We start from the raw sequence: 16,680 nt of genomic DNA, 5'->3' as shown, positions 1-16,680 counted from the left end.
AAGTGCCACCTCTACATGTTTTTTGAACACCTCCAGGGATGGTGACTCCACCACCTCTCTGGGCAGCCTGTTCCAATGCCTGACCGCTCTTTCAGTAAAGAAATTTTTCCTACTATCCATTCTAAACCTCCCCTGATGCAGCTTGAAGCTGTTCCCTCTCGTCCTATCGCTAGTAACTTGGGAGAAGAGACCGACACCCACCTCACTACAATCTCCTTTCAGGTAGTTGTCGAGAGTAATAAGGTCTCCCCTCAGCCTCTTCTTCTCCAGACTAAACAATCCCAGTTCCCTCAACCTCTCCTCATAAGACTTGCTCTCTAGACCCTTCACCAGCTTTGCTGCCCTTCACTGGACACACTCCAGCACCTCAACGTCCCTCTTCTACTGAGGGGCCCAAAACTAAACACAGTATTTGAGGTGCGGCCTCACCAGTGCCGGGTACAGAGGCACAATCACTTCCCTACTCCGGCTGGCCACACTCTTCCTCATACAAGCCAGGATGCTGTTGGCCGCCTTGACCACCTGGGCACACTGCCAGCTCACATTCAGCTGACTGTCAACCAACACCCCAGGTCCTTCTCTGCTCAGCAGCTCTCCAGCCACTCTTCCCCCAGCCTGTAGCATTGCATGGGGTTGTTGTGACCCAAGTGCAGGACCCAGCACTTGGCCTTGCTAAACCTCATACAATTGACCTCAGCCCATCAATCCAGCCTGTCCAGGTGCCTCTGCAGAGCCTTCCTATCCTCAAGCAGATCAACATTCCCAACCAATTTGGTGTCATCTGCAAACTCAATCCCCTCATCAGATCATTGATAAAGATATTAAACAAGACTGGCCCCAAAACTGAGCCCTAGGGAACACCGCTTGTGACTGGCCACCAACTGGATTTAGCTCTGTTCACCACAAATCTCTGGGCTTGGCCATCCAGCCAGCTTTTTACCCAGCAAAGAGTACACCCATCCAAGCCATGAGCCACCAGCTTCTCTAGGAGGATGCTGTGGGAGACAGTATCAAAGGCTTTGCTAAAGTCCAGGTAGACAACATCCATAGCCTCTCCCTCAACCACTAGGGGGGGTCACCCTGTCATAGAATGAGATCAGGTTGGTCAGGTAGGACCTGCCTTTCATGAACCCATGCTGACTGGGCCTGATCCCCTGGCTGTCCTGCACATGCCTGGTGAGCTCACTCAAGATGAACTGCTCCATAATCTTCCCCAGTACCGAGGTCAGACCAACAGGCCTATAGATCCCTGGATCCTCCTTCTGTCCTTTCTTGTAGATGGGCGTCACATCAGCGAGCCTCCATTCATCTGGGACCTCCCCTGTTAACCAAGACTGCTGGTAAATGATGGAGAATGTCTTGGCAAGCTCCACTGCCAGCTCCCTCAATACTCTCGGGTGGATCACATCTGGCCCCATAGACTTGTGACTGTCCAGGTGGCTCAGCAAGTTGTAAACTCCTTCCTCCTGGATTATGAGGGGGGGGTTTATTCCACTCCCTGTCCCTGCCTTCCAGCTCAGGGGGCTGAATACCCTGGGGATAACTGGTCTGACTGTTAAAGACTGAGGCAAAGAAGGCATTTAGTACCTCAGCCTTTTCCTCATGCTCGGTGGCATTGTTCCCCTCCGCGTCCAATAGAGGATGGAGATTCTCTTTGGTTCTCTTTTTGTTGTTAATATATTTGTAAAAACATTTTTTGTTATCCTGAATTGTTATTCACTTTTGGCTCTTGCTGATATAGAGCATTATGCAGAGCGGAGTCACGTTAGTACCTCAGTTTTCCCACTGTAAGGTGGTGAACATGCTGCCTACTCCCATCTCAGCATCCTAATAAAGGACTCCTGAATCAAAGTACAAACGTGCAGTGCCAAGCAACCCAACATTCCAGCCGCTTTGTGGTCATGCACCTAGAAAAGAGTTGCCCCTTACCTTGCTCCAGGAGCAGGAGTATCACCCCGACCTAGTCACTCACTTTCCAGGGCCAGCTGCAAGGCAAGGCCAGCAGAAGGGAACCCTGGCAGACCTCAGCATGTCTCACTTAAAGATGATCCACAAAGCAAAGCAATCTCTCTTTCCATTTGCTTAGCAACAAAGTTTTGGACCTAGTGACGAACGCTAAAGCTTTAAACAAGCCCATATTGACTATAAAAAAAGGCTCCTGACTCTCTCTTGGGTATCTTTAAGGAGCACATAAGACTTCAAGGGCCCAAACACAACACAACTTTCTGGCCACGAATAGACTATAACCCTGCCAAAACCTTCCTCCACTACAGCTGCTTTTTGGCTCAAGGAAGTGCTTCTTTTTACATCTTTCTTCCCCTTCTCCCCAGCTCCTTAACGCACTACAAATTTCTAACATAGAAGAAAATTACAGTAATTGAAAACTTTTCAGTACGTTATCAGCCTTAGCAGGAGTTTTGGGGGAAGGGGGAGGCAGAAGGCTTAGGGGAGAGAGGATGTGCAGGATTAAATCACCCCTTGGAGGAAGATGTCAGGGTGTGAAAGGCCAGCTGTCTGCTTTTCGTCACATCGGAATGGAATTTCCTTCTCCCAAGTGCCACTGGAGCCTCCCACCCACATCCAAAAGCAAGCAACGGATGCTGGAGAGCCAGGCCAAGGCAGAACTCAGTGCAGCCAACCTGTGATGCACCAGACAAAGAATTTCTCTCCCTTCACTTTCACAATGACTGCAAGAGCCCTGCCCAGGCACACAGGCATCACACATTAATTGGGCTTGAAACTCAGCTGAGTATAAGCTACTGTGGGAAACTCTAGCCCAGGAACGGCTAGCAGAAAGAGGGCATTGAAGTAGAAGGACAGGCTCAGGGTCGGAGCGACCTTGGGCCCAGCTGTTGTTGACCGGTAAAGGAGTGTGAGAAACAAGTAACTGCTAATTGCAAGGCTGAACACAAGAGATAAGCATGGGAGGAGTTGGCATTTACCTCCCAGCCAATGATGAGCTGCGCTTTTGCAATATGTATGTGCTAATTAACGAACGGTATAAAAGATATTTGCTAATTGCCAATAAACGAGACTTGATGATCATCATCGGATGGTGCCTGTCTCCCGCTGGTTTTCCGTCAAATGGTGACCCCGACGTGATACCACGGACGGTCCAGCGTAGGGTTCGGGTCCTGCAAGCAGAGGGACGGCAAAACAGACAGCGCAGCTGGTCTGCGTACCCTGGGCGACCACATAGGTGGGCTCAGTCTGCGTGCCCTGGGCGACCACATAGGTGGGCTCAGCCGATACGTGCTGCCGAGACCTTGGGAGCTGCAACGGCGCCGACGAGCACAATGCAGAGGCAAGCAGCATATGATTTCTTTACATCTCTTTTAGAGAGGCGTAACATTAAGGGTATAGATTTACGTAAAGAACTACCGTTGTTGATAAGCTGGGGATGCGAGAAGGGACACTTTGTAAACCCACATACGGTGCATGAACTGGCAGAGTGGAGAAAGGTGAGGGACAGTTTGTGGGAGGCGGTGTTAGAGGATGATAAAACTGCAAAGAAAATGAGTAAGCTATGGAGGGTAGTACATAACGAGTTATTGCAGATACAAGCAGAAAAGCGAGCTGTGCAGCAAGCTGTCTCAGCTCAAGAGCGAAATCGGAGCTACGGTTCAGACTGGGGACTTAGCACCCCGGGCCCGCCTGCGGTTTCAACTGTCTACCTGCCCCCTGGGCCGGCAGACCCCTCAAACTTGCCCTCGTCACCCGCAACTCCCGCTACTGCGAATAACCAGCCCGCAACAGTACCGGCTCCCGGCCTAGGCCATGAGCCGATGCCTGGAGCGGAATCTGACTTAGCAGAAGCCATTGCACAGGAGCGGCGAGGGGCATGGGCGGCATTAGCGCGGGAGGGGGCAGAAAAGGGTGATCCTAAACTAGTTGAAGCCGGTGGTACTCTCGCTTTTCCGGTAATTTATAGACCGAATCCCGGGGGAGGACTGCAGGCGGAGATTACTGCGTTAGACTGGAAATTATTGTCCCAGTTACGGTTCACTGTTAGTCAGTTCGGAGTATCGAGTGAGCCTGTAAGACAAACGCTGGACTATCTGTTCACTGCACATGTCTTGTTGCCTGCCGATATTAAAGGGCTCGCCGAGTTGATTTTTTCGCCACACCAAAGATTGCTGTGGGAGGCTCACTGGCAAGCTGAGGCACAGGCGTCAGCTGCAACCCAGAGGGCACCGGGAGATCCCCTTCAAGGCGTTACCTTGGATGAACTGTTAGGACTGGGAGCGTTCTTTAGAACGGAGGCACAGGTTTTATTGGGACCAGAGAAGTGTAGAGAAGCGATGAGAGTTGCTCGAGCAGCTATGACTAAGGTTAAGGATACAGGAGGGATCCCCTTTTATATGGGAATAAAACAAGGGAGAGCCTATGGTGATTGTTTGTGGGATTTGGTGATAGATGACGATAAGACAGCGGAAAAGTTAATGAAACCTTGGCGGGAAGTGATTAACTGTATGAAAAAATATAAAACTGAAAAAAGATTAGCAACAGCCGCCTCTGATCGGCTAGACAGCTGTGACCCCAATGCTGGAAAGATTGGAATTGGCTTAGACAATCTCTCTCCTCCCTTCTCGGGGATCCCAGTTGTCGTACCTCGAAAACCCCTTGTTCCCCCCCCTCCCGCCCCTGATAAATCTACATCTGTAGAAACTAGCGGAGGAGGAATAAGCTTGGGAAAGGGAGGTGAAGATATTGAAAATTTATGTGATGTAGTCTCTCCGGTGGAGGAAAATAAGCCGAGCACGTCTAGTCACCGTTCTGTGCCTGCTGTGCGCAGCCAGGTTGACTGGCGAAAAATCGGGTTAGAGGCATTACAGAACGGGGACCTAGAGACCGCCAATTTGTTAGCTCAGGCTTTCCCTGTCATCTATCAACCGGACCCTGCTAACAATCAAAATTTATTAGCACACCATAATCCTCTTGACTGGAAAATTTTTATGAAGGGCCCATTGCTGCGTCAATGTGTTATGGAAAACTCCAACCATGCTGCTAAAAGCATTTTAATTACACTTCCCCTAGATGCATGCATTGAGGTGATGCTTGAGCGCATGAGTCGGGTACCTCCCGGCCCCCGAGCTATGTTAGTTGAAGCATTGAGGGAAGTTGGGCAGGGAATGGTACGCGTTCAGCAACAAGTTTGTGCCGCTCTCGCCCCATTGGGTCCAGCCAAAAACTCTCAACAGTAACCAAAGAGGGTCACTGCCACATGGACTTTCCCAATCCCACTGACATGGCTCACAGAAGAGCCAGTATGGGTCGGGCAGTGACCGCTCAAACGGGAAAGTCTACAACAAGCCTGTATATTAATAAAACAACAATTAGATCACGGACATCTCAAGCTGTTACATGATCTACGGGCAGTAAATCAGCAAATGCAAGCGATGGGGGCTTTACAGCCTAGCCTTCCAAATCCAGCCATGCTACCAACTGACTGGCATTTACTAATTATCGACTTAAAGGACTGCTTTTTTACTATAAAGCTGCATCCTCAGGATACCCAGCGATTTCCATTTACATTACCGGCAATCAACAGAGAGGGTCCTGACTTATGCTTCGGATGGACAGTATTGCCACAAGGCATGCAGAATAGCCCTACTCTGTGTCAACTCTTCGTAGATGCTGCATTGAAAGAAGTGAGGCAGCAATGGCCGGACACTATAATTTACCCTTACATGGATGACATCTTGTTTGCGCAAGAACAACCTTTCTCAGCACAGCAAGAATTATATTTACAGCAACAGCTCCAGCTACACGACCTAGTAATAGCAGCAGAGAAGGTTCAACGTTCACCGGTATGGAAATACCTTGGGTGGCGCATCAGTGACTCTCAATTCTTCGCCCAATGTTAAAGGGCACTGACCCTGCCGCGCCGGTCCGACCGACTGCTGAACAACACACTATGAACGTTTCTTACCCCTAACACTTCAATGATTTATCAACATCATAGAAAGATGAGAAGCGAAAGGAGCACTCATAAGTTTGAGGATAACTGTGACTCTACAGCTGAATTTTGGAATCCTACAAAGATCATAGCTGTTTCCTTCTTGGCTCCTGGAGTTGGTGTTGCTCAAAGCCTCACGACATTAAACAAGCTAGGGTGTTGGCTAGCTAAGCAAACAAATGCCACATCAAAGGCATTATCTGACTTATTACTAGATGTAGACTCTGTAAGACAGGATGATCCATGGTCTTGGTTTAACAGCTTGTTTAATGGATGGGGCATTGGCAATTGGATCAAGAGTATTTTGCAGATGGGATTAATAATATTTATACTGTTTATTATTATATTAATGTATGTCCCTTGTATATCGCAATGTATGCAACAAATGATGGAAAGAAGTATGAGTGCCGTGTTCCTTTCTCAAGGAACAAAAGAAAAAGGGGGAAATGTGGGAAACTCTAGCCCGGGAACGGCTAGCAGAAAGAGGGCATTGAAGTAGAAGGACAGGCTCAGGGTCGGAGCGACCTTGGGCCCAGCTGTTGTTGACCGGTAAAGGAGTGTGAGAAACAAGTAACTGCTAATTGCAAGGCTGAACACAAGAGATAAGCATGGGAGGAGTTGGCATTTACCTCCCAGCCAATGATGAGCTGCGCTTTTGCAATATGTATGTGCTAATTAACGAACGGTATAAAAGATATTTGCTAATTGCCAATAAACGAGACTTGATGATCATCATCGGATGGTGCCTGTCTCCCGCTGGTTTTCCGTCAAGCTACACTGCTGAACATGAGCCAGCAGTGTGCCCAGGTGGCCAAGGCGGCCAACAGCATCCTGGCTTCTATCAGGAATAGCGCGGCCAGCAGGATTAGGGAAATGATTATGCCTCTGTACTCAGCCCTGGTGAGGCCACACCTTGAATATTGCATTCAGTTTTGGGCCCCTCACTACAAGAAGGACATTGAGGTGCTGGAGCATGTCCAGTGAAGGGCAGCGAAGCTGGTGAAGGGTCTAGAGAGCAAGTCTTATGAGGAGAGGTTGAGGGAACTGGGATTGTTTAGTCTGGAGAAGAGGCTGAGGGGAGACCTTATTACTCTCAACAACTACCTAAAAGGAGATTGTAGTGAGGTGGGTGTCGGTCTCTTCTCCCAGGTCACTAGTAATAGAACGAGAGGAAACTGCTTCAAGCTGTATCAGGGGAGGTTTAGATTGGATAGTAGGAAAAAATTTTTTACTGAAAGAGCGGTCAGGCATTGGAACAGGCTGCCCAGAGAGGTGGTGGAGTCACCATCCCTGGAGGTGTTCAAAAAACATGTAGAGGTGGCACTTCAGGGCATGGTTTAGGAGTCATGGTACTGCTGGGTTGACAGCTGGACTTGATGATCCTAGAGGTCTTTTCCAACCTTAATGATTCTATGGTTCTATGATTATCCACACTACAAGTGCATGTACTCAAGAATTGAGTATTTGTCATGTTTTATTGACACATCATTAAATCTCATCCACATCATGTGCTGAAACAGCTCATTTACCTCCTGACCAGCAGGATCCTCACAACATCCAGATTTTTCATTATAGGACCTCCATGCAAGAAGCTAGACTTGCAGAGCAAGACTTCTGTAGCCACAAAAAGATCAGGAATAGGTCAAATTATGCTTGGGAGACATTTTGCGTTCAGAGGGGGAATATTTTGATGCCACAGTTGCATGGGAAAAATGACTGAGAAAAACATAAGCACCAGGCTCCAGGGATTTCCACGAGCTCAAATGCAAAGTTTTTGGAAACAGGTTTAGCAGGAATGGTATTTCCACTGAAGTTCTCCCCTCCTTCCCCTCCCTGGTTGCAGCCTGCCTGAATACCACTCAAAATATTTTCTCAGTTAGATGAGAAAATAGGAATTTGCCACTTGTCTGCCTCTATTCTGCTGCCTGTCAGCATTCAGCAAATATTTCAATCATAGCCTTTGCACGCTGCTAACCCTGCTCATTTAACCTTTGGCCCTTCCCTAGCTAATCCATTGGCCTATACCTTCAAATCTTTACAGCCAAGAGCTTACCACAGGACGGGCTGGCAGTGAGAGGAGGATGAAAAGGCTGTTGCAGGGGATAACTTATGCCAGATTCCATTGCAATTTTGAGCAGAGAGGGTGCAAATCTCTGACCATGCTCCTTGAAGAATTCAGTTACCAGCAGATGGGATTTGTACTTCAACATCTGGAAGATGAGGAGGAAAATTAACACCTTTTAAAAAAAAAAAAAAGGAAGGCAGGCCTCTGTCATCTCTGCTCTCCTCCATACAGCTGGTGGCATCCTGAGGCAGGTACCTGGTTGCATAGTTAATGGTTCCACTGTCAAAAGCGCACACGATGAAAATAATGCCCAGAGTACAGCCTGTCAGCCTCAGAAGCACCTGCTCAACTTTGATGGCAGAGGACCCCAAAAGCCCATACCCACCTGGCCTCCCCCCCAGCTGACCACTTAGCCAAGCATCCATCGTGGCTCTCCTGGGGCCATGCCAGGCTGCCCGCTATATGAGAAATCACTGACCCTTCTGTCACATGGACACTTTAATTGTTCACATCAATATTTTGTTTCTCTCTACTGTAGACAGTTTGCTGTCTATTATCTGGACTTCATATGTAATTGTGCTGTCTCCCAGCTCATTAGAAACAAGCTCCTCTCCCCCAGCCAAGTCACAATGTGCATTATTTAGGCTAAATCATGTTTAAGTAACTACATAAACAGTAGGTTGAGTTTGCCTTTTGTCTAGGCTGAGACTGTTGCTTGGTTCCTTTCTCAACATGCCAGACCAGGAAAGCCCTTACCGCTGGAAGCTCTCAAAGGGAAACCCTAACCAGGCAGAGCAGCCATGCCACCACAGGAGCAGGGGAAGGTCCTCCAAGCAGAAGGCTTGTCCAGTAGGTAACAAGAATGAACTGCCAAACTTTAATAAGGCAGGTGTAGAAGTCAGCGCTGCAGAACAAAAATCCTGCCAAGAGGGTGTTCATCATCTAAGCAAGAGGTAACAGCAAGAGGAAGGTGAGGTGTGGTTTGGGTTCCCCGCCCCCAGCTTATTCTAGCCAGGAAAATGCACTTCAAGTGACATCACTTCACACATCCCGGGTCACCTGCTACCATCTGAGCAGACCTCTCTTGCATCTGTAGCATTGAAACTCAGGTGCTCCAATGCAAGTGAGAGACTTCTGAGCTTTCATTCAATTAAGAACAAAACTAGAGTTTCTGAAGTGGGTTCCCTCAGTGCCAGGTAAGAAAAAAAAAAGGAGGATGTGGTTATACAGGTTCAAGCAATCTAAAAAACAACATGAATCATCACCTCAAACTCAAACAAAACCTGCACCAAACTGTCTTAAAGAGTTAGAGTAATTAACTAAAGCCTGTGAAGGTAATTTCCTCACTTTTCTGGGCCAAAGCTTAATGTCCTTGTAAACCGTTTTCCTGTGCAAAAGCACCTCTAATAGCTGATGTAAAGATTTGAGGATTTAAGTATCTGCTTCTAGCTGGGAATAACCACTGACAGAAGGAGCATGAGAAAGCTTGTTTCCTCAAGATTTCCAGCTTAGCTTAAGAGATTTAATCATCTGGATGAGCTTTGGGTAAATCACCTGAACTTTTGGATGCCAACTGCAGCCAAGACCTCCCATCATCTTTGTGCGTGCACATCCTCAGATAGACCTGGGCTAGTCAAGTGCTTTAACTGATTGGACCAGGCTCAGCTTTGCTGGATTGCCTGCACAAAGGTTGTGAAGGGCTTCGGTGAGGACTTCCACATGAAAAGCACTGCAGGCTTTTCCAGCAGTGTTATATGAAGCTAAATTACTGCTTGGGAAAACTGTTTATACCAGGAATGCGAGGCAGTGAAGTTCTCTCTTCCCAGCACAGTCTGGGTGCAGATGATGGCAGAACAAAAGCCTTCCAGGCCACCTAAGACCAATGAATCTCACCAGTGACATGGTGTCATGGTTTTAGCTGGGATAGAGTTAATTTTCTTCACTCTAGCTGCTATAGTGCTGTGCTTTGAAATTAGCATGGAAAAAAAAACCTGTTGAGATAACACACAGATGTTTGGGCTGTTGCTGGGTAGCGCTTATACTAGTCAAGGACATGTCTAGCTTCCCATGCTCTGCTGGGTTCACAAGAAGCCGGGAGGGGAGGGGGCACAGCTAAGAGAGCGGATTCAAACTGACCAAAGGGATATTCCATATCATGTAACGTCATGCCCAGTATGCTACCTGGGAGGGGCTGGCCGGGGGAGGGAGGGAGCAATCGCGGCTCGGGGACGGGCAGCGTCGGTCGGCGGGTGGTGAGCAGTTGTATCGTTTGTGTTTCCGTGGTTTTTTTTTTCCTGTTTTCCCTTTCCCTTCCTTTTCCCTTTTATTATATTAACATTATTGTCATTATTATCATAATCATTTATCATTATCATTTTATTGTAATCATTAAACTGTGCTTATCTCAACCCACAAGTTCTTTTGCTCGCCCGATTCTCTTCCCCATCCCACGGGGGTGGGGGGGGGAGTGAGCGAGCAGCTGCGTGGTGTTCAGTTGCCAGCTGAGGCTGAACCACGACAGTCTATTTTTGGCACCCAACGTGGGGCACGAAGGGTTTGAGATAATAACAGTTGCTGGTCACAGCATTGATTCATCTGCTCTCAGTATTATTTTGTCCAGTCTTTACCATGCTGATTGTAACGTACATGTTAAAACTTGCTGTTGGTTTTGTTAGTTTGCTGTGCTCTGCAGTGATTAGAGATATTTTGCCTAGGAGATTTTATTGAAACACTGGCCTTGACTGTTATCGGTTATTTAGGTCTTGCATGGAAGCCGTTACTGTACTACAGCTACCACCTCATGGAGGCAATTAGCAATTATACCTCCTCCTCTGAGAAGTTTTTTGTGGAGGAAATACAGAATGGCACCATAGCTACCATCTTATGTAATGTCTCCTCCTTCATTACAACAACTTTTCAGTATCTTGAACATCCTTGAGTAGTTAAGATACATCTGCTGCCATTGCTTTGGCAGACAGTTTCAGTTCTGTCTAAGGTTAATAAGCAAGTTAAGACTATAATCCAGAGATCTGTCCCAAGGCTCGATAGCTATGTGTGGCAGGGTATGTGGGATAGTATGGGCAAATGCCTAAGACGGTGGGCACCCCCCGTGGTGTGGGACTTCACCCCTGAACAAGTGCAGAATCCTGAAAAATTAGTAAAACATTTGGAGGAAGCATGTTGTCACCCTGGCAATTCCAGAGAGATACAAATCACTGCAATGTGCTGGGGCCTGGCTTATGCCTATCGAGCCCTATTTAACACTATTCAGTACCCCCAAGGGAAAGAGAAGGGAGCTAATCCAACCCCAGTGACAAGCACTGCGGCCACCCAACCCCCCCACAACAGACATTGCAGCTCCTCCAACCCCAGTGACAAGCACTGTGGCCACCCAACCCCCCACGACAGACATTGCAGCTCCTCCAACCCCAGTGATGAGCACTGCGGCCACTCAAACCCCCACGACGGATACTGCAGCTACTCCAACCCCAGTGCCAAGCGTTGCATCTAAACCAGAGGACCAACCTGTGCCAGTATCAGTCGCCCCTATACGCAAGAAGAAATCATGGAAGAGAAGGTCAACTCGTTTAGAAAGAGATTACGAGGAACCAGGGACATCACGAGAAGAGGAGGAGGAAGAGGAAGAATGTGTACAAGAAACGGAAACTACCCAATCCCTATCCTTGAGTGAGTTGCGGGATATACGGAAAGATTTCGGGCGTCATTCAGGTGAGCACGTTATCACCTGGCTGCTCCGATGTTGGGATAATGGGGCCAGTAGTCTGGAATTAGAGGGGAAGGAAGCCAAACAACTGGGATCCCTCTCTAGGGAAGGGGGCATTCATAAAGCAATTGGAAAAGGAACACAAGCCCTCAGCTTCTGTAGGCGGCTCCTGTCCACGGTGAGAGAGAGGTATCCCTTCAAAGAAGATATTGTATTTCGCCTAGGAAAATGGATGACCATGGAGAAAGGCATTCAGCATCTAAGGGAATTAGCCGTGCTTGAGGTGGTTTATGGTGACCTGGACGATCAACGGTCATCCAAAGATCCAGATGAAGCCCAGTGCACACGACCCATGTGGCGGAAGTTTGTACGGAGCGCACCATCCTCGTATGCAACCTCATTGGCAGTAATGTCCTGGAAAGATGATGACACACCAACAGTGGCTGAGTTGATTGATAGACTCCGGGAATATGAAGCGAATCTCTCTTCCTTGCTCGTCTCTGCTGTTGAGAAACTGTCCAGAGAGGTCCAGCAACTCAAAGAAGATAGGTCCTACTCCCCACCAGTACGGACCAGTATCTCAGCCATTAGGAGTAATCGTCCCTTGGCTCAAGAGAAGGGATACACATGACGGGGCACCCTATGGTTCTACCTGCGTGATCATGGAGAGGACATGAAGAAGTGGGATGGAAAACCTACCTCAGCCTTAGAGGCACGGGTACGTGAGCTGCAAGGGAGAATGATTACTCAGGGGAGTTTCTCCAGAAGAGCTGTTGCTCCAGTTTCCCATAAGCAATTCTCCAGACAGAGGAGCAGAAGTGCTGATGTCCTGACTGATCTTAACAGACACACCCGTGATTCATATTTACTGGAAGTGAGTGATGAATACTATGATCAGGACTAGGGGGGCCCTGCCTCCAGCCGGGTGGAAGAAAGGGATAACCAGGTTTACTGGACTGTGTGGATCCAACGGCCTGGCACATCTGACCCACAGGAATATAGAGCTTTAGTGGACACCGGTGCACAGTGCACCTTAATGCCATCAAACTATATAGGGGCAGAACCCATCAGCATTGCTGGAGTGACAGGGGGATCCCAAGAGCTAACTGTATTGGAGGCCGAAGTGAGCCTAACTGGGGATGAGTGGCAAAAGCACCCCATTGTGACTGGCCCAGAGGCTCCGTGCATCCTTGGCATAGACTACCTCAGGAGAGGGTATTTCAAGGACCCAAAAGGGTACAGGTGGGCTTTTGGAGTAGCTGCCTTGGAGATGGAGGAAATTAAACAGCTGTCTACCTTGCCCGGTCTCTCAAAGGACACTTCTGTTGTTCAGTTGCTGAAGGTCAAAGAACAACAGGTGCCGATCGCCACCACAACAGTGCACCGGCGGCAATATCGCACCAACCGAGACTCTCTGATCCCCATCCATAAACTCATTCACCAACTGAGGAGCCAAGGAGTCATCAGTAAGACCCACTCACCCTTTAACAGTCCCATATTGCCAGTCCGGAAGTCTAATGGAGAGTGGAGACTAACAGTAGACTACCGTGGCCTGAATGAAGTCACTCCACCGTTGAGTGCTGCTGTGCCAGACATGCTAGAACTTCAATACAAACTGGAGTCAAAGACAGCCAAGTGGTATGCCACAATTGATATTGCTAATGCATTCTTCTCAATCCCTCTGGCAGCAGAGTGCAGGCCACAGTTTGCTTTCACATGGAGGAGGGTCCAGTACACCTGGAATCGACTGCCCCAGGGGTGGAAACACAGTCCTACCATTTGCCATAGACCGATCCATAATGCTTTGGAACAAGGAGAGAAGCTCCCGAACGCCTACAATACATTGATGACATCATTGTGTGGGGCAATACAGCAGAAGTTGTTTTTGAGAAAGGAAAGAAAATAGTTCAAATCCTCCTGAAAGCTGGTTTTGCCATAAAACAAAGTGAAGTTAAGGGACCCGCACAAGAAATCCAGTTCTTGGGAATAAAATGGCAAGATGGTCATCGTCAAATCCCCATGGATGTGATCAACAAAATAGCAGCCATGTCTCCACCAACTAGCAAAAAGGAAACACAAGCTTTCTTGGGCGTTGTGGGTTTTTGGAGAATGCATATTCCAAATTACAGTCTGATCGTAAGCCCTCTCTATCAAGTGACCCGGAAAAAGAATGATTTCAAATGGGGCCCTGAGCAACAACAAGCCTTTGAACAGATTAAACGAGAAATAGTGCATGCAGTAGGCCTTGGGCAAATCCAGGCAGGACAAGATGTAAAAAATGTGCTCAACACTGCAGCCGGGGAGAATGGCCCTACCTGAAGCCTCTGGCAGAAAGCACATGGGGAGTCCCGGGGTCGACCCCTAGGGTTTTGGAGTCAGGGATACAGAGGGTCCGAAGCCCGCTATACTCCAACTGAAAAAGATATTGGCAGCATATGAAGGGGTTTGAGCTGTTTCAGAAGTGGTGGGTACTGAGGCATAGTTGCTCCTGTCACCCTGACTGCCAGTGCTGGGCTGGATGTTCAGAGGGAACGTCCCCTCCCCACACCATGCAACTGATGCTACGTGGAGTAAATGGGTTGCACTGATCACCCAGCGGGCTCGAGTAGGAAACCCCAGTCACACAGGAATCTTGGAAGTGATTATGGACTGGCCAGAAGGCAAAAACTTTGGAATACCACCAGAGGAGGAGGTGACACGTGCTGAAGAAGCCCCACTGTATAACACACTGCCAGAAAATGAGAAGCAGTATGCCCTGTTCACTGATGGGTCCTGTCATCTTGTGGGAAAGCACCGGAGATGGAAGGCTGCTGTATGGAGTCCTAAAAGACAAGTAGCAGAAACTGCTGAAGGAGAAGGAGAATCAAGCCAGTTTGCAGAAGTAAAGGCCATCCAGCTGGCCTTAGACATTGCTGAACGGGAGAAGTGGCCAGTGTTCTATCTTTAGACTGACTCCTGGATGGTGGCAAATGCCCTGTGGGGCTGGCTGCAGCAGTGGAAGCAGAGCAACTGGCAGCGTAGAGGCAAACCCATCTGGGCTGCCACATTGTGGCAAGATATTGCTGCCTGGGTAGAGAACCTGGTTGTAAAGGTACGTCATGTGGATGCTCATGTCCCCAAGAGTCAGGCCGCTGAAGTACATCGAAACAACCAGCAGGTGGATCAGGCTGCCAAGATTGAAGTGGCTGAGGTGGATCTGGACTGGCAACATAAGGGTGAACTATTTCTAGCTCAGTGAGCCCATGACACCTCAGGCCATCAATGGAGAGATGCAACATACAGGTGGGCTTGTGATCGAGGAGTGGACTTGACTATGGATGTTATTGCACAGGTTATCCACCAATGTGAAAGGTGGGCTGCAATCAAGCAAGCGAAGCGGGTAAAGCCTCTGTGGTATGGGGGATGATGGTTGAAATATAAGTATGGGGAGGCCTGGCAAATTGACTGTATCACACTCCCACAAACCTGTCGAGGCAAGTGCCATGTGCTTACAATGGTAGAAACAATGACTGGCTGGTTGGAAACATATCCTGTCCCCCACTCCACTGCCCGGAACACTATCCTGGGTCTCGAAAAACAAGTCCTGTGGCGATATGGCACCCCAGAGAGAATTGAGTCAGACAACGGCACTCATTTCCAAAATAACCTCATAGACACCTGGGCCAAAGAGCCCGGCATTGAGTGGGTGTATCACATCCCGTATCACGCACCAGCCTCTGTGAAAATCGAAAGATACAATGGACTATTAAGGATGACACTGAGAGCAATGGGGGGGTGGAACATTTAAACACTGGGATACACATCTAGCAAAAGCCACCTGGTTAGTCAACACGAGGGGATCTGCCAGGCGAGCTGGCCCTGCCCAATCAGAATCCTTATGTACTGTGGAAGGGGATAAAGTCCCTGTAGCGCACATAAAAAATATGTTGGGCAAGACAGTCTGGGTTATTCCTGCTTCAGGCAGAGGCAAACCCACTCGTGGGATTGCGTTTGCTCGAGGACCTGGGTGCACTTGGTGGGTGATGCAGGAGGATGGAGGAGTCCGGTGTGTACCTCAGGGGGATTTAATTTTGGGTGAAAACAGCCCATGAACTGAATAATAGGCTGTTAATTGCTATATGATGTTGTATGTCATCACTACTATGGTTGCATCAGTGGAATGTTATCATGGTGGGAATCTCCCAATTAATAATATTAGCAAATGAACTTTCAATGGAACCGAGCAAAATGCAGCAGTGAGAGAACAAGAACTACCAGTGCAGCGGTGATGGAACAAGGACTGACATGCAACAATCTGACCCCACACACACCACCTCTCTGAAAGACTCTTACAAGAGACGAAACCCAAAGTCATGGACTAAATGAACTCAATGGACATTTCACAGGCATTTTACAGGGGTGGTCCACAGACTAGGGGAATGATAAATGAAAAATCTGTATATATATATTGTTAAAGGATGAGAAGATGGATAGGGATTATCGAATAGTATGGGACCTGAGCATGATGTAAATGATATGGAATAAGGGGTGGATACTGTCATGGTTTTAGCTGGGATAGAGTTAATTTTCTTCACTCTAGCTGCTATAGTGCTGTGCTTTGAAATAAGCATGGGAAAAAAAACCTGTTGAGATAACACACAGATGTTTTGGGCTGTTGCTGGGTAACGCTTATACTAGTCAAGGACATGTCTAGCTTCCCATGCTCTGCTGGGTGCACAAGAAGCCAGGAGGGGAGGGGGCACAGCTAAGAGAGCGGATTCAAACTGACCAAAGGGATATTCCATATCATGTAACGTCATGCCCAGTATGTTACCTGGGAGGGGCTGGCTGGGGGAGGGGGGAGCAATCGCGGCTCGGGGATGGGCAGTGTCAGTCGGCGGGTGGTGAGCGGTTGTATCGTTTGTGTTTCCGTGGTTTTTTTTTTCCTGTTTT

General features: G+C 48.3%; 1 protein-coding gene across 7 annotated transcripts in view; it reads right to left on the bottom strand.

Annotated features, from left to right (window-relative positions):
• LOC104044423 (SET-binding protein-like) overlaps positions 1–16,680 on the bottom strand; it is a 399,734-nt gene that overhangs the window by 335,972 nt on the left and 47,082 nt on the right. Inside the window, exon 1 of one of the 7 annotated variants that reach the window (XM_064440017.1) lies at positions 8,013–8,098. The exons of the other annotated variants lie outside the window; for them this stretch is intronic. The gene's annotated coding sequence lies outside the window, so the exon portion shown is untranslated. Of the gene's footprint in view, positions 1–8,012; positions 8,099–16,680 lie in introns of those variants that run through there. 7 annotated transcript variants of the gene reach the window in all.

The sequence above is a fragment of the Phalacrocorax carbo genome (genome assembly GCF_963921805.1).
Source record: "Phalacrocorax carbo chromosome W unlocalized genomic scaffold, bPhaCar2.1 SUPER_W_unloc_6, whole genome shotgun sequence".
In the NCBI taxonomy this organism is placed as follows: Eukaryota; Metazoa; Chordata; class Aves; order Suliformes; family Phalacrocoracidae; genus Phalacrocorax; species Phalacrocorax carbo.
This window is presented reverse-complemented; position numbering and strand designations above follow the sequence as displayed.